This window comes from Phyllobates terribilis, unplaced genomic scaffold (assembly GCF_046119375.1).
Source record: "Phyllobates terribilis strain yellow unplaced genomic scaffold, ASM4611937v1 Scaffold_19__1_contigs__length_20705806, whole genome shotgun sequence".
Lineage (NCBI taxonomy): Eukaryota > Metazoa > Chordata > Amphibia > Anura > Dendrobatidae > Phyllobates > Phyllobates terribilis.
Window position 1 is genome coordinate 16,721,290 of NW_027362779.1, and position 22,173 is coordinate 16,743,462.

The window sequence follows — 22,173 nt, forward strand, 5'->3', positions numbered from 1 at the left end:
TACTTTTGTCTGGCCCATTTTTGGAGTTTTGTGTGAAATGATCATTGATTTGATTTTTGTTTCATTCTCTTTTGTGTTTTTTCTTTGCAAGAAAATTAAATGAGGATAATAATTAGTGTTGAGCCACCCCCGTAGTGTTCGAGTTCGGTTCGTCGAACACCCGTGTGTTCGCCGAACTGTTCGTCGAACTGTTCGTCGAACACCTTCGAACACCGTTAAAACCAATGGCAGGCAAACAAAAACACATAGAAACACATAGAACACACCTTCAAAGGTGTCCAAAAGCTGACAAACTGCTCAGAAGACATAACTAACACATGGAAAAGTGACAAGTACATATAGTCATGCGAAAATAAAAGAGGTGGAGGAGTAAAAGGAGGGGGAGACACAGATATAGGCATGTCATGCCCTTCTAAAATCCAAAAAGTGAGAAGCCGACACGGCCAGTCCGCTCCTGCCCGTGCCACCTCCGTGTCGCCGGGTTTGTGCCAGAGCCGCGGTGAACCCTGATGGCCAGCCCCCCTCTCCCAATACTGGTGCCTGTCCGCTGGTGGGTCGAGCGAGCCCCCCTGTGGTGGAGGCAGCTCTAAGCTTTTTAATTTAAATTGTCTCTCTAATTTGAATGAATACACTTTAAATCCATTTACAAGGATCTATTGGAGGGCAAGTCTCATGCCAGCAGCCGCGTAATTCCAGCTCCAGTAGCGTCCACTAAAGCTGCTGCAGTTAAAAAGCTTTTATAAGGATCGAACTCGGCTGTCCACCGCAAGGCATCCTACTGCCAGTCCCAGCCCCTATGCCTTGGGGTGCCTCCTGATGCTCTTCACTAAGTATCCCATGGTCCCGAAGCATTTCCTTTGAAAAAATTAAGTGTCTAAACTACAGGTGGTGTAGCTTGCTTAACAGCCGGGATAATCCGCTGACTAGCAGACACTGCTACTAGGCACAAAGTATTTCCTGGGCTAGATGCAGTTAAAAATTTGTAATTAGATACTCTCGTTGGATGCTGAGAAAGCATTCCATAGAGTCTCCTGGCATGCCATATATGATTCTCTTAAAAAGCTTGGGGTAGGGGTCTAGGGGACCCTTTTATAGCCAAAATCACGGCCCTGTATCACAATACGTCACCTAGGCTGAAGATAAATGGAACTGTAGCACCCTGAGGGCTCGGTTGCTACAGACGTATTGCACCTCACCCAGAGGTGTGATATCTCACTCTCAGGTAAGGATGGAGTGTGGATCAGGACCCGACACCTGCATGCATTACACCACATTGCCGTGGGGCAGGGCGACCAATATGCCCCTGAGATGGGCACGACAGTCCCTGTCCCTGGCTGGAGTGGGGGGAGGGAACACTGAGGAAGGGGAACCCTGTAGTGCAGGAGCAGGGAGGAAGCAGTTCCTGGGTGCATTGAGAAGGGAGTATAAAAGGTGGGCACCATCTTAGTTCAGTGCAGAGAAGTCTGAGCAGAAGTGGCAGGGAGCAGGGGTTCTGCATGAGCTCTGCTCCGGAGGCGGGCCTAGTAACAGAGGCCCAGGCCTGGAAGAGGGAGAAGGAAGGAAGAGGAGCGGAGAAGGCTCCAGGAACGAGGAATGAAGGGATCCCAGGGGTGCGGACGGGCGAGTCGCCACCGCACGCCCGAATCCACCTGCGTGGAGGGGTCAGGCCAAAGGGGGAGACCGGTTCCCGAACTAGTGGAGGCAGGAAACGACCCTCAGCTAGAAACCGGAGGCTCTGACATTTTATGTGGCGCAGCCCCTCGCTACACCCGCTAGGAAGGCACCACATAGGGTCAGGGAAACTGGCGCCAAGTTTACCAAGAGGAGGCCCGAGGCAGCCGGACAGAAGTGTTGGTAAGAAAGGCCAGACAAAGGACACACAAAGGGGGTCCTGTGAAGTGCTCCAAAGTTATCTGGGAGTTGTCTGAGCCCCTCACCTGGTGAGCACAGTACGACGTGGGCAGCCGTTACCTGCAGACGTGGTCTGGATAATAAGAACTGTGAGTAAAGACCCTGAACTGCATCACTGACTCCGTGTCGTTACTGCTGCTGCCCTGCACCATCACCCCCATCCTCCGCATACACTGCCCTGAGGCTATACTCCTCCCGTGGGGAGTTATGCTACGCTCTGCTGCACCCACAACACCAGCCTCAGCGGTCTGCCCTGTAGCGGCGGTTCACTCTGACCGCAATCCACGGGTGGCATAGTCGTACATTTAAACATCAAAACCACATAAATAGTTCCGCCACTGGTTTGACCGCCCTGAGCCACGGAACCGGGTCGCCGCCACGAAGACTACAACCACCAGCATCCACCAAAAAGGGTCCGGCTCCGGGTGTCTCAAGGCCCAGGGGGTGCGTCAGAACATTTTCAGCACCTTTCACAATCACCAATGGGACAAGGCAGGGATGTCCTCTGTCCCCTCTCTTATACATCCTAGTGACGGAGCACCTGTTCTCATCAATTCGCCATAACCCCAATATTAGGTGGATTGAGGTGGGAGGCACCGAGTACAAGTGCTCTCTATTTGCTGATGATGTCCTAGTATATATCACTCAATCACATATATCCATCCATGCTGTTATGGCTGAAATAGATCACTTTGTTACATGGTCAAATTTTAAAATCAATGCAGCGAAGTCTGAGGCCCTCGATGTCTCCCTCCCCAAATCCATATAGGATTCCATCCAGTCCAACTTTCCCTTTGCCTGGCCCTCACAGGGTATCAAATACTTAGGAATTCCTATTCATAGAGACCTCTCCCATCTATGTTATCTTAATTTTGGGCCCTTTATTGAACAACTCCATACAGACCACGGTTGGCAAGTTAGAACTGTAAGATTCACTACGTGAACCGCTGGTGTTTTGTGGAAAAGCACATGTACACTGCGTTCCAAATTATTATGCAAAAAGTGTTTAGGAGTGATAAGGGAAGAATTTGTTTGTTTGTCAGTTAAACTCATTGATGGTGATGTGTGTCAGGGCTCTTTAGATCACTGTAAGCAATTGCAGACACCTGTGCTAATTAGTTTGGCAGGTGTGTCCAATGAAAGGCAAGACTACTTAAGAAGGCTCTCTCACATTATTAAGCAGCCTACATTTTCTGCCAAAATGGGAAAGAAAAAGGATGTGTCGGCTGCTGAGAAGCAACAAATTGTGGAGTGTTTAGGTCAAGGCATGACTACAATCAACATTGTGCGATGATCAGGATGAAGTGTCTTGGCAATCAAGAAGTATGTAGCTGATTCACAGTACACACGTGTGCGTGCTGATTAGGGCAAATTGAGGACTCTTTCCTACAGGCAGTTACGTCAGGTTGAAAGAGCAGCGGCAAAAAAGCCTTGTCATAGCAGCAGACAAGTTTTTGAAGCTGCTTGTGCCTCCAACGTCCCCCGAACAACAAGATGCAGGGTCCTTCAGAGGTTTGCAGCTGTGCATACGCCATCCTGTCGACCTCCTCTATCCACTTCACACAAGCAGAAACGGCTCCAGTGGGCCAAACATTACATGAAGACTGATTTCAAAACAGTTTTGTTCACGGATGAGTGCCGTGCAGCGCTCGATGGTCCAGATGGATGGAGTGGAGGATGGCTGGTTGATGGACACCCCACGCAAACACGGCTACAGCGCCAACAAGGAGGAGGTGGAGTAATGTTTTGGGCTGGAATCATGGGGAGAGAGATTGTCGGCCCCTTTAGGATCCCTGAAGGCGCTAAAGATGAACTCCATAATGTATGTGGATTTTCTCAAACAGCACTTCCTGCCATGGTTCAAGAAGAAGAACCATGTATTTCACAGCAAGATCATTTTTCTGCATGATAATGCACCATCTCATGCTGCACATAAAACATCTGCATCTCTGGCTGATATGGGCATAAAAGGGGACAAACTTATGGTGTGACCCCCATGCTCCCCTGACCTCTACCCCATTCAGAACCTTTGGAGCATCATTAAAAGGAGTGTCTATGATGGCGGGAGGCAGTTCACATCTAAGCAACAGCTCTGGGAGGGTATTCTGTCCTCATGCAAAACAATTGAAGCAGAAACCATCCAAAACCTGACAAATTCAATGGACGAGAGAGTTCAGAAGCTCCTTTCGAACAAGGGGTCCTATGTGAAAATGTAACATCACCTAGAATAAAGTTTTGAGTTGAAAACTGTTTGATTTCAGTTTCTAACAACCTGCTAATGCTTATAATTTCAAAAATGACCATTTTTTTGGTCTTTATTAAAATGAAAAGGTTGATCGAAAAGTTTGGGGGATCTAAGAGTGTGGCAACCCAGTAGTCAAGATTACTTCGAATTCTGACAATATGAGGGTCATGCTGCAGGTAGTGCAGCAAGAAGGCACTTATGTGTCTTGCGCATCTCGGAGCCCAAAATTATTTTCCGGGCTAGATGCAGCTAAAAATTATTTTTAATTTTAAATCTGGTGAAGCTTTAGTATAGATGGCCTAATAGGATCAGTGCTGCACACTGCTACAAAGCCCAAATTATTTTCCAGTCAAGATACAGATAAACATGATTAGTAATTTGAAAGCTTAAAACGGTTGGTAGGGTGATTTTAACCAATCATCAAGCTTTTACTCTCCCCAGGATGACACAGGGGTAGAAAAGTCGTTTCGGATCCATGATTTGTTCATCTTTATGAACGTGAGTCTGTCTACATTATCAGTGGAGAGCCGCGTGCGCTTATCTGTCAGCACACCACCAGCAGCGCTGAACACACGTTCAGACAGAACGCTGGCTGCGGGGCATGACAAGATCTCCAAGGCGTAAGTGGCTAGCTCCGGCCATTTATCCAGATTGGAAGCCCAAAAAGAGCAAGGGTCCAGTGACACAGTCGTGGCTTCAATGTTTACTTGGAGATACTCCTGTACCATCGTCTCTAGGCGTTGACTATGTGTCAGACTTCTTGTCTCCTGTGGCCTTGCAAAGGATGGGCTAAAAAAGTGGTGAAATGATTCCGCAAAATTGATGTTACCAGCAGATACTGTGGTTCTGTTACGGTTTGAGTGCTGAACACTTGACGGTCCCACGGTTGGCAAGTTGGAACTGTGAGATTCACTACGTGCACCACTGGTATTTTGTGGAAAAGCACATGTAAGATTCTGCAACAGTCTCTGCTGATACTCCTGCATGCGTGCATCCCTTTCTATGGCAGGAATAATTTCTGCAAATTTACTTTTGTACCGGGGATCTAACAGTGTGGCAACCCAGTAGTCAGGATTATTTCTAATTCTCACAATTCGAGGGTCATGTTGCAGGTAGTGCAGCAAGAAGGCACTCATGTGTGTTGCGCATCCAGGAGCACCAAGTCCCTGTTGTGTTGGTGGCGAGGTAACAATCATGCTTCCTTCCTCTGTCCTCTCCCCCCAACCTCGCACAACAGAAATGTGATCAAGGTCTCCCTCATCTGATGAGTCTTCCATCAGTTCGTCCTCCACTTCTTCCTGGGCTCCTGCACCTTCCTCACTAGTTTGGCTGCTACCATGCGCCCTGGTAAAATCATCTCCCCCACCCTCACATGCCTGCCGCCTTGGTGCTGCCGACCGTCTGGACCTTGCAGATGTTAGCCCTTCCGCATACAACTCCTCCTCCTCTACTTCCTCCACCTCCTCTTGTGCCACCACCTGACTCCGAATTCTGTTTAACATGTGCTCCAGCATGTAAATCACCGGAATAGTCATGCTGATAATGGCATCGTCAGCACTAAACATCTTCGTCGCCATTTCAAAACTGTGCAGAAGGGTGCATAGGTCCCTGATCTGAGACCACTCCTCCAGCGTGATTTGCCCCACCTCTGAATCTCGTTGGCCCAGGCTATACGTCAGAACGTATTGCACCAGGGCTTGTCGGTGCTGCCACAGTCGCTGCAACATGTGCAGAGTTGAATTCCACCGGGTAGGCACATCGCATTTTAGCCGGTGAAGTGGCAGGCCCAACGACTTCTGTAGAGATGTAAGTCGCTGAGCTGCGGGATGCGAACGGCGGAAGTGAGCACACAGCGACCGTGCCCTCTGCAGAAGGCCATCTAGTCTGGGATAGTGGGCTAAAAATTGCTGGACAACCAGGTTCAACACGTGAGCCATACAAGGCACGTGTGTGACATTGCCCCGGCGAAGGGCCGCACCCAGGTTTGCAGCATTGTCGCACACGGCCTTCCCTGGTTTCAGGTCCAGTGGAGACAACCATTCATGAAATTGGTTCTCCAGAGCTGACCACAACTCCTCAGCTGTGTGACTCACATTTCCCAGACATTTCAATGTAAAAACCGCCTGATGACGTTGAGCCCTACTGCCAGCATAGTAAGGAGGTGTGCAGGATTCCTTCTGCGCAGTTAGAAAGCTTGTGGCATGACCAGACAGGCTTTGGGTGCAGGTGGAAGACCGAGAGGAGGTTGAGGAGGCAGAAGCAGTGGAGGAACTTTGACATAAAGAGGATTGACGCACAACTCGTGGGGACGGCAAGACTTGGACAGCAGCCCCTTGTCCTGCTGTCACCATAGTTACCCAGTGCCCAGTCAGCGACATGTAACGCCCCTGTCCATGCCTACTCGTCCAAGTGTCTGTGGTGAAATGCACCCTGTCACACACAGAGTTTCTCAAAGAAGCGGTGATGTTGTGTGCGACATGCTGGTGGAGCGCAGGCACACCTTTCTTTGAGAAGTAGTGCCGACTGGGCATCTGGTACTGGGGCACTGCGACGGACATCCTCTGTGTCCACCAGGCGGAAAGGCAGCATTTCTGTAGCCAAGAGCTTGCAGATGGTGAAATTCAACCTCTTAGCTTTCTCATGGCTAAGAGGAAATGGTCTTTTACTTGTCCACATCTGAGGGACCGAGGGCTGGCTATTGTGCTTAGACGGGGTTGATAAGGGTGTCCCCGGCAAACTGCCGGTCTGTGAGGAAGATGCAGGCGGACATGTTAGGTTGCCTTGATCCAAAGGTGGTGCTATCGATGTCGGACAGCGCTCAACACCAGCTGGTGTTCCCACCTCCAAAGAAAATGATGACCTGCCAATCACGCTGGCTGTTGCGGGTAAAGAGGTGGCAGGTCTGCGCCCCAAAACAGGTGTGACTGCTGTCCCCCCAGTCACAGAGGATGAAGAGGCCGCGGATGCACAAGATATGGCAGACGGTGGTTGGCCCGGCCGGCTAGGCCGCATTGTAGCACACTGAGCTTCCCACTGCAACTTATGCTTCATGTCCATGTGTCGGTTCATGCATGAAGTACTCAAACTATGTATTTTTTGGCCTCTACTTAGCTTTTGCTGACAAATGTTACAGATAACACGAGTTGGGTCATCTTTATCGATCTGAAAAAATGCCCAGGCTATGCAAGGCTTAGCACCCATGCGACCTGAAGAGCCACCACGACTTGTGGTGAGAGGCAGAGTTGTGTTTGAGGATGCAGTTGTTGACGTGCTTCCAGTACTACGTCTCTGTCCAGGAAGGCGCAACCTGACCTCGTAGTCACTAGCATCTTCCTCCACCTCCTCTGCTGACCTCATCTCTTGGCTGACTGTGGGTTGACAGTAAGTGGGATCTCCAACCTCATCATCATCACCCTGTGCGTTATCACACCCGTCGTCCTCAGAGACAACCTGGTCCTGCCCTGACAAAAAACTAAAGTTGTCGCTCCAGTCAGGTATTTGAGTCTTATCATCGTCTTCCTCATTGTCTCCACCAACAGGAGTTACAGTTTGGGAATGAGGGTCTACATTATGGTCAGAACCTTCTGCGTCTGGTCCTGGATCCGACTCATAAAGATTCTGGGCATCAGTGCAGATCATTTCCTCGTCTGGATTCACAGAAGCGCTGGAGTCGACCTCTGATTCCCAGGCTATAGTATGAGTAAACAGCTCTGCAGACTCAACCATCTGTTCTACCTCATACTCAGACGGGCAGCTGGAGATTTGGGAGCTGTGAGGAAGCAAGTGCGATTGGGGTGACACCTTTGAGGACTGGAGTATTTGTGATGTTGAAGTTGATGTGGAGGAGAGCCCACTTAAAGGAGCACTTGATATCCGTTGAAGCACCTGCTGTTTTTGTGCCTCATCTGGAATTTGTAGCGATTGGCGTGGCCGTAAGAAAGGGATCTTATCACATTGTCCACTAAAAGAAGTAGACATTTTAGTTTGGCTGGAAGATGGTCTTTCTTCTGCAGATGTTACTGTTGCTTTAACACCTACCCCACGGACACAACCTTTTTTCCCCTTCCCAACACGCCTATTCCCCTTTCCACCAGCAGCAGGCCTTTTTCCACTCATTTTGGTGGTTAACTAATTCACAACTCTGGAGTTGTTTGCACAAAAAAACAATGGATGGTAACCGAGCAGAGCTGAGTGGCCAAACTGTGGTATTAGGCCAAAACTATTGGCTGGGTTAGATGCAGAAAAAAATTATATTCAATTTGCAACCTGATGGAGGTCAGTATAGATGGACTAATACAACAAGTCCCACACACAGCTAGAAGCCCAATATTTTTTCAGAGGTAGATGCAGAAAAAAATTAAATTCAGTTTGCAACCTGATGGAGGTCTGTATAGATGGATTAATAGAACAAGACCCACACACAGCTAGAAGCCCAATATTTTTTCAGAGGTAGATGCAGAAAAAAATATATTCAGTTTGCAACCTGATGGAGGTCTGTATAGATGGATTAATAGAACAAGACCCATACACAGCTAGAAGCCCAATATTTTTTCAGAGGTAGATGCAGAAAAAAATTATATTCAGTTTGCAACCTGATGGAGGTCTGTATAGATGGATTAATAGAACAAGACCCACACACAGCTAGAAGCCCAATATTTTTTCAGAGGTAGATGCAGAAAAAAATATATTCAGTTTGCAACCTGATGGAGGTCAGTATAGATGGACTAATACAACAAGTCCCACACACAGCTAGAAGCCCAATATTTTTTCAGAGGTAGATGCAGAAAAAAATATATTCAGTTTGCAACCTGATGGAGGTCAGTATAGATGGACTAATACAACAAGTCCCACACACAGCTAGAAGCCCAAATATTTTTTCAGAGGTACTGTAGATGCAGATAAAAATTATTTTTAATTTGCAACCTGATGGAGGTCAGTATAGATGGACTAATAGAGAAAGTCCGACACACTGCTAGAAGGCCAAATATTTTTTCAGAGCTAGATGCAGAAAAAAATTATATTCAGTTTGCAACCTGATGGAGGTCAGTATAGATGGACTAATAGAGAGAGTCCCACACACTGCTAGAAGGCCAAATATTTTTTCAGAGCTAGATGCAGAAAAAAATTATATTCAGTTTGCAACCTGATGGAGGTCAGTATAGATGGACTAACAGAGAAAGTCCCACACACTGCTAGAAGGCCAAATATTTTTTCAGAGCTAGATGCAGAAAAAAATATATTCAGTTTGCAACCTGATGGAGGTCAGTATAGATGGACTAATACAACAAGTCCCACACACAGCTAGAAGCCCAATATTTTTTCAGAGGTAGATGCAGAAAAAAATATATTCAGTTTGCAACCTGATGGAGGTCAGTATAGATGGACTAATACAACAAGTCCCACACACAGCTAGAAGCCCAAATATTTTTTCAGAGGTATTGTAGATGCAGATAAAAATTATTTTTAATTTGCAACCTGATGGAGGTCAGTATAGATGGACTAATAGAGAAAGTCCGACACACTGCTAGAAGGCCAAATATTTTTTCAGAGCTAGATGCAGAAAAAAATTATATTCAGTTTGCAACCTGATGGAGGTCAGTATAGATGGACTAACAGAGAAAGTCCCACACACTGCTAGAAGGCCAAATATTTTTTCAGAGCTAGATGCATACAAAAAATTATTTTGAATTTGCAACCTGATGGAGGTCAGTATAGGTGGACTAATAGAACAAGTCCCACACACTGCTAGAAGGCCAAATATTTTTTCAGAGCTAGATGCAGAAAAAAATTATATTCAGTTTGCAACCTGATGGAGGTCTGTATAGATGGATTAATAGAACAAGACCCACACACAGCTAGAAGCCCAATATTTTTTCAGAGGTAGATGCAGAAAAAAATATATTCAGTTTGCAACCTGATGGAGGTCAGTATAGATGGACTAATACAACAAGTCCCACACACAGCTAGAAGCCCAATATTTTTTCAGAGGTAGATGCAGAAAAAAATATATTCAGTTTGCAACCTGATGGAGGTCAGTATAGATGGACTAATACAACAAGTCCCACACACAGCTAGAAGCCCAAATATTTTTTCAGAGGTACTGTAGATGCAGATAAAAATTATTTTTAATTTGCAACCTGATGGAGGTCAGTATAGATGGACTAATAGAGAAAGTCCGACACACTGCTAGAAGGCCAAATATTTTTTCAGAGCTAGATGCAGAAAAAAATTATATTCAGTTTGCAACCTGATGGAGGTCAGTATAGATGGACTAATAGAGAGAGTCCCACACACTGCTAGAAGGCCAAATATTTTTTCAGAGCTAGATGCAGAAAAAAATTATATTCAGTTTGCAACCTGATGGAGGTCAGTATAGATGGACTAACAGAGAAAGTCCCACACACTGCTAGAAGGCCAAATATTTTTTCAGAGCTAGATGCAGAAAAAAATATATTCAGTTTGCAACCTGATGGAGGTCAGTATAGATGGACTAATACAACAAGTCCCACACACAGCTAGAAGCCCAATATTTTTTCAGAGGTAGATGCAGAAAAAAATATATTCAGTTTGCAACCTGATGGAGGTCAGTATAGATGGACTAATACAACAAGTCCCACACACAGCTAGAAGCCCAAATATTTTTTCAGAGGTATTGTAGATGCAGATAAAAATTATTTTTAATTTGCAACCTGATGGAGGTCAGTATAGATGGACTAATAGAGAAAGTCCGACACACTGCTAGAAGGCCAAATATTTTTTCAGAGCTAGATGCAGAAAAAAATTATATTCAGTTTGCAACCTGATGGAGGTCAGTATAGATGGACTAACAGAGAAAGTCCCACACACTGCTAGAAGGCCAAATATTTTTTCAGAGCTAGATGCATACAAAAAATTATTTTGAATTTGCAACCTGATGGAGGTCAGTATAGATGGACTAATAGAACAAGTCCCACACACTGCTAGAAGGCCAAATATTTTTTCAGAGCTAGATGCAGAAAAAAATTATATTCAGTTTGCAACCTGATGGAGGTCTGTATAGATGGATTAATAGAACAAGACCCACACACAGCTAGAAGCCCAATATTTTTTCAGAGGTAGATGCAGAAAAAAATATATTCAGTTTGCAACCTGATGGAGGTCAGTATAGATGGACTAATACAACAAGTCCCACACACAGCTAGAAGCCCAATATTTTTTCAGAGGTAGATGCAGAAAAAAATATATTCAGTTTGCAACCTGATGGAGGTCAGTATAGATGGACTAATACAACAAGTCCCACACACAGCTAGAAGCCCAATATTTTTTCAGAGGTAGATGCAGAAAAAAATATATTCAGTTTGCAACCTGATGGAGGTCAGTATAGATGGACTAATAGAATGATGCTATGCCCAAAAGATTTTACTTCACTAGGTGCAGTAAAAAAATTGGTATTCTATACACAGGTGGTATATCTTGCAACACAGATAGGCTACTCCACTGACTAACACACTCTGCAATAGGCCAAAAAGGATTAGCTTTGCTAGATTCAGCCAAATGCTGTGAAAAAAAACTTGCACAGCACTGGCACAGACCTGCCTGGCAAAAACTGATAGGAACTGATGTAACCTAGTCCTGAAAAGGACTCCAATTACAATTAGTCTTTACTCCCACAACCTATCTATTTAAGAGCACAGACCTGCCTGATAAAAGTCGTAGGAAATGCTGTAACCTAGTCCTTAAAAGGACTGCAATCACAACTATTCCCTACTCCCAAGCTATCTGTATATTTGTGCGAAAATTGGCTTGAAATTAACAAGGTATAGCGCACACAGCAACAGCGGTGCCGTCTAACACGCAGCTGCAGCAGTGAGAAAATGGTGGCGACGGGGAAAATGGCTTGGTCTTATAGGGCAAGGACATGTGACATACACTGCCAATGACACATGCCCTTGCTTGTGTGAAAAAAAGCACTTCGCTCCGTGTGTGCGCTGCTGATAGGCTGACAGATTGCACCTCCCCACTGCAAATGCGGGAAAGAGAAAAAAAAATGGAGATCTTCATTGTTCCTGCAGAGATCCATCCCCTGCCCCTCCCCCCACCCCGCTGTACACTCAAACTGCGTATTAACATTAATTTTCATCATTACTGAGAAAAAATCCAGTTATGATTTTGGTGCACGAACAGTTATCGAACATAACCTCGAACAGCCGAATTTTTCTCAAATTGTTCGTGTTCGCCGAACGGCTCGAACACCGCCCAAAACAGCTCGAATTTGAGATTGGCGAACAGTTCAAGTAGAACAACGCTCATCTCTAATAATAATACCAAAGAATTTGTGATTGCAATCATTTTCAGGAAGAAACTGAGTATTATCTGACAGAATTGCAGGGGTGCCAATACTTTTGGCCACCACTGTATATCAGGTGTAAGGGCCACATAGTAATGGTATCAGGGGCCCCAGCAGCCGCCTGTACTCAGCTACTATATATGGCCACGGCCGAAAGTGTTGGCAATCTTGAAATTGTTCCAGAAAGTGAAGTATTTCTCCCAGAAAATTATTGCAATTACACATGTTTTGTTATACACATGTTTAATATTCTTTGTGTGTATTGGAACAAAAGAAAAAAACAAACAAAAGGAAAAAAGGCAAATTGGACATCATTTCATACAAAACCCCAAAAATGGGCAGGACAAAATTGATAGCACCTTTCCAAAATTGTGGGTGAACAACTTTGTTTCAAGCATGTGATGCTCATTCAAACTAACCTGTGGCAAGTAACAGGTGTGAGCAATATGAAAATCACACCTGAAACCAGATAAAAAGTGGAGAAGTTGACTCAATCTTTGCATTGTGTCTGTGTGTGCCACACTAAGCATGGAGAACAGAAAGAGAAGAGAACTGTCTGAGTACTTGAGAACCAAAATTGTTGAAAAATATCAACAATCTCAAAGTTACAATTCCATCTCCAGAGATCTTGATGTCCCTTTGTCCACGGTGCGAAACATAATTAAGAAGCTTACAAGTCATGGCACTGTAGCTAATCTCCCTGGACGTGGATGGAAGAGAAAAATTGATGAAAGGTTGCAACGCAGGATAGTCCGGATGATGGATAAGCAGTGCCAATCAAGTTCCAAAGAAATTCAAAGTTGTCCTGCAAGCTCAGGGTGCATCAGTGTTAGCGCAAATAAGCGCTAAGGCAGGAGACCCAAGAGAACCCCACTGCTGACACAGAGATATAAAAAGCTACACTGAAGTGTGCCAAAATGTATGCAAGCCAAAATCCTTCTGGGAAAGCATCTTTTCGACAGATGAGACCAAGACAGAGCTTTTTGGTAAAGCACATCATTCTACTGTTTACCGAAAATGGAATAATGCCTACAAAGAAAAGAACACACTACCTACAGTCAAATATGGTGTAAGTTCAAAGACGTTTTGTGGTTGTTTTGCTGCCTCATGCACTGGGTGCCTTGACTGTGTGCAAGGCATCATGAAATCTGAAGATTACCAACGGATTTTGGGTCGCAATGTAGTGCCCAGTGTCAGAAAGCTGGGTTTGCGTCCTAGGTCATGGTTCTTCCAGGAGAATGACCCAAAACATACTTCAAGAAGCCCGCAGAAATGGATGGAACCATAGCGCTGGAGAGGTATGAAGTAGCAGCAACTATGAGAGACATGGAGCAGTTTACAAAAGAAGAGTGGTCAAAATTCCAGCTGAGAGGTGTAAGAAGCTTGTTGATGGTTATAGGAAGCGATTGATTGCAGTTATTTTATTCCAAAGGGTGAGCAACCAAATATTAAAGTTGATGGTGCCAACAATTTTCTTCAGACCATTTTTGGGGCTGTGTGTGAAATTATGTCCAATTTGCCTTTTTTTCTGCTTTTTTTGTGTTGTTGCAATACACACAAAGAAAATAAAGTGTGTATAGCAAAACAGATGTAACTGCAATAATTAGGAGAAATACTTCATTTTCTGAAACAATTTCAAGGGAGTGAACACTTTCGGCCATAACTGTATGTGTAATATATACATATATACATACACACACACACACAGTTGAAACCAGAAGTTTCCATACACTATATAAAAAGACACATCTGCATGTTTTTCTCAATATCTGACATGAAATCAGAATAAACCTTTCCCGTTTTAGGTCAATTAGGATTACCATAATTTTTAAAATTTGCCAAATGCCAGAATAATGAGAGAGAGAGAGAATGTTTAAGTCATTTTTATTACTTACTGCAAAGTCAAAAGTTTACACACACTAAGATTACTATGCCTTTAAACAATTCTGGACTGCCCATATGATGATGTAATGTGTTTGGAAGCTTCTAATAGTTTTTTTGGCAACATCTGAGTTAATTAGAGACACACGTGTAGATGTATTTTAATGCACACCTGAAACACACTGCTTATTTCTGTAGTATCATGGGAAAGTCTAAAGAAATCAGCGAAGATATCAGGAAGAGAATTGTGGACTTGCACAAGTCTGGCTCATCCTTAGATACAATTTCAAGATACCTGACGGTGCCTCGTTCATCTGTACAAACAATTATACGCAAGTACAAACAAGATGGGAATGTACTGCCATCTTATCGCTCAGGAAGGAGACGTTTTCTGTGTCCCAGAGATGAACGTGCTTTGGTCCGACATGTGCATATGAACCCAAGGACAAAAGCAAGAGACCTTGTGAAGATGATGGCGGAAGCTGGTAAGATTGTGTCAATAACCACAGTGAAACGAGTACTGTATCAACATGGGCTGAAAGGCCACTCTGCCAGGAAGAAGCCATTACTCCAAAAGAAACATAAAAAAGCCAAATTAATGTTTGCAAATGCACACAGGAACAAAGACCTTAATTTTTGGAGACATGTCTGTGGTCTGATGAAACTAAAATTGAACTTTTTTGGCATAATGACCATCGCTACGTTTGGAGGAAAAAGGGAGAAGCTTGGAAGCCTAAGAACACCATCCCAACTGTGAAACATGGGGGTGGCAGCATCATGATCTGGGGTTGATTTGCTGCAGGAGGGACTGGTTCACTTCACAAAATAGATGACACCATGAGAAAAGAAGATTATGTGGCAATACTGAAGCAACATCTCAAGACATCAGCCAGGAAGTTAAAGCTTGGGCGGAAATAGGTATTCCAAATGGACAATGACCCGAAGCATATTGACAAAATGGGAACAAAGTGGCTTAAGAATAACAAAGTCAATGTTTTGGCGTGGCCATCACAAAGCTCTGATTGCAATCCTATTGAAAATTTATGGGCACTCTTGCTGCGAGCAAGGTGACCTACAAACCTGGATCTGTTACACCAGTTTTGCCAGGAGGAATGGGTCCAAATTCCGACCAACTATTGTGAGAAGCTTGTGGAAGGATATCCCAAAAGTTTGACCCAAGTCATTCAGTTTAAGGGTGATGGTACCAAATACTAATGAAATGTATGTAAACTTTTGACTTTATATATATCAAAAATTGATTCTGCTATAACCAGAACCCTGGTAGGATAAACAAAAACATGAACACTTCAAATAATATTAACAATATAATTTTATTAGAACATAAAATAACAATAATTAAAATACCAGGAGCCTCAAATGTGAGGGACAAACAAATGCTGTACCCTATTTCTGAAGGAATTGAGGGTAAACTGATTAAATTTGCTGATGACACAAAGCTAGGAGGGATAGCTAATACTAGAGAAGAGAGAGAGAGGATTCAAAAAGACCTAAATAAACTGGAGCAGTGGGCAGCAACCAACAGAATGGTTTTTAACAGGGAAAAATGCAAAGTACTACATCTGGGCAATAAAAATGAAAAAAGCATATACAGAATGGGAGGAATAGAGCTAAGCAACAGTACATGTGAAAAAGACTTAGGTATACTAATAGATCATAGACTGAACATGAGTCAACAGTGTGATGCAGCAGCAAAAAAGGCAAATACAATTCTGGGATGTATTAACAGAAGCATACAGTCTAGATCACGTGAAGTCATTATCGGTCTTTACTCCTCTTTGGTCAGACCTCATCTGGAATGCTGTGTACAGTTTTGGGCACCACATTTTAAAAAAGACATAGACAAACTGGAGCAAGTTCAGAGAAGAGCGACCAGAATGGTGACTGGTCTGCAAACCATGTCCTATGAGGAACGGTTGCAGGATTTGGGAATGTTTAGCTTGCAAAAAAGAAGACTGAGAGGAGACTTAATAGCTGTCTACAAATATGTCAAGGGCTGTCACATTGTAGAAGGATCATCTTTATTCTCATTTGCACAAGGAAAGACTAGAAGCAATGGGATGAAACTAAATGGGAGGAGACACAGATTAGATATTAGAAAAACCTTTTTGACAGTTAGGGTGATTAATGAGTGGAACAGGCTGCCACGAGAGGTGGTGAGTTCCCCTTCAATGGACGTCTTCAAACAGAGGCTGGACAGACATCTGTCTGAGATGATCTAGTGAATCCTGCTTTGAGCAGGGGGTTGGACCAGATGACCCAGGAGGTCCCTTCCAACTCTACCATTCTATGATTCTATGATATCTGCGCAGCAAGAGTAATAACCATATATCACCCCATTACTGAAATAATGTGACTATACAAATGCATTGCAAAACATTTCAATCTGAATAACCGCTCATGTGGCAAAAATAGAAAGAAAGAAATGCATATGCTATTATAACGGTCACTAGACTATCACTGATGAGTTTGAGATACGCCTATAAAATGTAAAGCGGCAGTGCATATGATGATATAGAGTCGACTGTCCAGAAAAAAAGTGCAAAGTGCTTAGATAAATATAACGTATTGTTTCCAGCCTCAAAGAAACTAATGCATATAGCGGTTAATAATGTTAGTATATCTATCAGGGGAGACTGGGTACATAAAAGAGGCTGGGTACGGTCCCATAGAATAACTATAGTGTAATAGTGGCACTGTCCACAAATAGACAAAACAGCTCAACACATCATGAGAAAGAAATACCTGGTTAGAATGGCAGCTTCTAGGCAGGGTAAGCACGCGTCCCTCCACCCCGACGCGCGTTTCATCAACACTTCCTCAGGGGTCGTGCCAGGGAGGGGAACGCCAGATGTTATATAGGGAGCCTAATCCAATCATGAACCGAGCCGGAGAGAAAAAGTGTGTCACCTGACTTTCCGGTATGTGTTCTGGCTGGTATACGGCGTGAGACATTCTGTGCCCGCCCCAATACATGTGACTCTGCGGCTTCTGGCATTTGACCCGCAAGCCGGCAGTGCAGTCACGGACATGACGGCAGTGCGTGCCAGCAGGGTCTAAGAGCCAGAAACAGCCAAGGTCAGGGGGAGGCGCCCATAAATGCTAGCGCTCAGCAGCCATACACTCTAACCTGATCATACATAATACTAAGGTGTGAATAGGCAGAAATTATGGGATTCTATTGTGTAGTGAACAAATATACACACTGATTAGTGATTAGAATAATGTTAAGACTTTGCAGTAAGTAATAAAAATGCCTTAAAACATTCTCTCTCTCTCATTATTCTGGCATTTGGAAAATATCAAAAATGATGGTAATCCTAATTATCCTAAAACGGGAAAGATTTATTCTGATTTCATGTCAGATATTGATAAAAACATGCAGATGTGTCTCTTTATATAGTGGATGGAAACTTCTGGTTTCATCTGTATATGTATTGATTTCATGGCTCTAATGATTTTTGGGGGAATTGCTCAAGTTTTTAATGTAAGCATCAAAAATTGTAAAAAATTTTTTACACTTTTATATTTTTTACATATTTCTATGTCGCCAACAAATTCTGCAAAGTTCAGTTTTTTTCTCATTAATAAAACTTGCATTTTTCTAATCATTTATTGTATCATAAAATATTACACACAATGCAGATTGTTCAACTTTGCCAAAATTTGACTTTTCCCATGTGTCCACCAGTCTTGACCAGTACCGGCAAAATTTTGAAGCCTTGCGGAGCTTCTTGGGGAGAGGCTTAACAGCGCCGCAGGTTTTTCCAGCTAATCCTTCACTAAAACAGGCGTGTAAAAGGCCAATCTTCATGAAATGGGACATAATCTTGTGTAACTGTCTGCCCAGAAACAATGTAGGGCTGACAATTATCTAATAGGTTTGAGGCCTTAAAGGGACTCTGTCAGCACAGAATGACTGTTCAAACCAAGCACAGGCACTCGATGCACTCTTGCTGCGGCCAAACATTTAAGTGCATCTTCTCATCTATTTCTATCCCTGTTACAAAATGGAGCGTCTGGTTGGATGCCCGACCACTGATCCATTCATTCTCAATGGAGCTGTTGGAAAAAGCAGAGCGCTCTGCAGCCCCAAAGGGCAAGAATGGAGGTCAGACTGAGCATGTGCACCGCTGCCCAATTCCAAAAGTGATAAAAGTGCCGCATTCTGCCCATCAGTGCCGCTCTAAGCTGTTGGACACCACCGATCACCTTGGATAGGTGATAAAGGGGTCGTCTGATGAAAAGAAGTTCTCTCGATTGATGCACGGAAGCATCGTTATAAAATACAGTTTTCTCTCATAAAATGTGAGATTTTAGTATTACGTTATACCAGGGATGGCCAATTTATTTTCCCGAGGAGCCCTCCACTGTTCTGGAGGGAAAAATCAACAGGCTGAAATCAATTCTGCTCAATATTAGAATTGATACATTTCGCTGACTCGCTGCTACATATTACGATAGAGCTTATTGTATCGTCTATCCTTACTTGTAGTGACTCGCCCCCTGGGCCGTGGGGCTCTCGGAACCGGACAACAGGGCAATGCTGGGAGTAGTAGTGGCGACCCGGTCCCGTGGCTCAGGGTGGTCAGACCAAATGCTGTGGCAGTGTATTTGTAGGTTTTGAAAGTCCGACTACGCCACCTGTGGATTGCGGTCAGGGAGGACCGCCGCTGCGGGGCAGACCGCTGAGGCTGGTGTTGGGGGTGCAGCAGGGAATAGTACAACTCCCCATGGGAGGAGTGTAGCCTCAGAGCAGTGTAATAGGATGCTGGGGGTGATGGTGCAGGCGCAGCAGTAATCACACAGAGTCCAATAATGCAGTCCAGGGTCTTTTACTGCAGATCTTATCACAGACCCACCAGGAGTACAGGGAGGAATGGACCTGGGTGTCTGAGGGCATTCGGGCGAGCTCCACTGGTCAGGGTGAGTGGGTAGGCCTACCGTTCTCTCTCTGCCCTTGCTGACTATCTCCCCCTTTAGTGGTATGATAGCCCACGTCCCTGAGCTGGCCGTGTACTACGCCTGTATGGCTTGCGACTCGGGCCTTAGGTACCTATAGCTTCTCTGTGCTGTACCGGTCCCTCTGTGTGGCGGAGCTTCCAGGCTTCTTTGGCCAAGGGACCTAAAATCCCTCGCAGGTAGATGATCTGCTGCAGGACTTGCAATCCTGACAGCCTCGGATCCCAGTGTACGGTATGTAGTTCTCTCTCAGCCAGGACCGACTCTCGTCGCCTCTGTCCCTGGCTTGCTGTTCCTCCTTAGCCTCCTGGACTCCTCAGCTGCCGCTGACCTGTCCCTCTCTTCTGGGAACCCTTCTGGATGCTTCAGAAGTGGGTCCTGGTCTCCCTAACCCTGCCCTCAGTACCAGCTTTAATAGGGGCAGCCTGCCCCCCCTACTGGCCTGGGACAGGAGGTGCTGCAGGCTAATGGTCCATGACCAGAGAACCTCCCTCCTGCTCTCAGACACAGCCTTACAAGTTTGTGGCATCCAGACATGGGGTGACACATTCCCCCCTAGTAAAGTTTAGTACTCCGGGACTAACAAGAAACACGAATACCGGGTATAAATTATAACATAAACACAACAGAGAAGAAAACAACAAACAACACCACATATTGAGTTCTTTAGGTCACAGCGTGGTCTGGGACCGGGTGTCCGTTTCACCCAGTAAGGCGAAGTCTTAACCGGTGCGGGGACATGTCCAAAGCAAACCCCAAGCGTTGGCCCTGGGCGTGGCTGCAAGGCGAAGCAAACTACTTTGGACCACTCGGGGCCACGCCAGACAGGTTTTTCTTCCGTGGCCATCTTCGCAAGAGGCACCAAGTGCAACTATTTACAAGGTAGTTCGGTTATCCAAAGTTCATAACCTGTCAGTCCATATATCTAGAAAAACTGGAGAAAACACTATTAGCTACAGGTAACAAACATATTAAATATATACATGGTACGTTTAGATCTCGCACTTATATCCTCCAGCGAGCTGGTGTTTGTCCCCTAGTGCTGCTGGTTGATCTCCTTAACCCACTGTCTGGTGGTGGACCAACCTGGCTTTCCCCACTATCATTGAGGGTACAGCTACTAGCTAGGTTCATAGGTAGGGCAGGCAGCTGTCCGCAGGTTCTTTGGCTTACCACAGGCATGGCAGGCTCCCTGTCAGCAGAGGGATGACTCTCCTGGGCTGCTGGCATGGGTTCTTCTGCCTCTGGGGCTGCTTGCTCTTCTTGCTCTCCGGTAGGCTCCTGCTGGGTAGGCTGAAGGAAGTGTAGGACGGGTACCAGTATTGCGCCATTTATCTGAGTCCAGGTCCGGGGGAACTCTCCGAGAACTGTGCTGATCATCTCTTCCTTGTCCTCTGTGGATTCAAGGTCATCTTGATCTTCATTTGGACTCTGTAGTTGCTCGGGGCACCGTTTTAGGTGGTCTCTGGAAACAGTACTAGTGGTTTCTCCTCCATCCTTGGTGATCACACATACCTTCGGGTTGTCGTGGTCGGACTGCAGTACTGTGTACGGGTCTCTCTCCCACTGGTCATCAAGCTTGTGTATCCTTTTCTTACGCTTCAGGACCTGCTCACCAGGTTCCAGGGGACCAGCAGGGGCGTGTTGGTTGAAGAGCCTCTCTTGCTTTTCTCTCGCTTGAGCCAGACTCCTCTCCACACTCTCCTGTACCTTCTTGTACGGTAGCCGCCATTCCGTATCCCAGTCTGCATCTGGGGAGGTGTCCTCGGGTGTCAGGACTCCCATCTCCAGGTCTATCGGCAGCTTACCTGGTCTTGCTCGCATTAGGTAAGCCGGGGTGAAATTTGTAGCATTCACCGGGATATGGTTGTACAAATCAATCAGGTCTGGCAGCTTCTCCGACCACAGGCTGCGTTCTTCCAGGGGTAACGTCTTGAGGAGATAAATGATGATATTGTTCATTTTCTCACACAGCCCGTTAGTTTGCGGGTGGTAAGGCGTCATCCGAATCTTCCTACAGCCGTAGAGGTTGCAGAACTCCTGGAATACTTCAGCCTCAAACGCTGGACCTTGATCTGTCAAGACCTGTTCCGGATACCCATGTGGACGGCAGAAGTGTTGCTGGAAGGCTCGGGCCGCTGTTTGGGCGGTCAGGTCTTTAACAGGAACCACTACCAGGAACTGGGAGTAATGGTCCACAATTGTCAGGGCATAGACGTAGCCCGATCGGCTTGGAGCCAATTTCACATGGTCCAGAGCTACCAGCTCAAGAGGCTGCCTGGTGACGATGGGCCTCAGGGGTGTCTGCTGGCTGGTACGGTCCTTCCTTCTGAGGTGACATGGGCCGCAGTCCCTGCTCCACTTCTCTATGGCCCTTCTCATGCCGACCCAATAGAACCGCTCCCTCAGTAGGAACTCCAGTTTCTTCCACCCGAAGTGTCCCGCTCTGTCATGGTAGGCCTCCAGGACCATTGCTGCATCTCGCCTTGGGACCACTATCTGCCAGGTCAGCTCGTGCGTCCAGTGGTTGACAAGCCTTCTGCACAGCTTACCCTCGTAGAGGAATAGCCTGCTTTTCTCCTTCCATATCTGCTTGGCTTCCTCTGGAGTGTCCGGGCCAGGGCTAGCGTCTTCCTGGGTTAACATGTCTTTCACCAGGCGTATTGCAGGGTCGCTGTCTTGCGTTTCAGCCCAGCTGTGGTGGGGTAAGGGGTTGAACATGACGGTGGTTAAGTCTTTGTCTCTTACCCGATGAGAATGCTGAATGGCCCCATACCGGTGGAACGCAGGGAGCTCTATTTCCTCCAGCTCTTCCGAGTCTTCTTCTCCT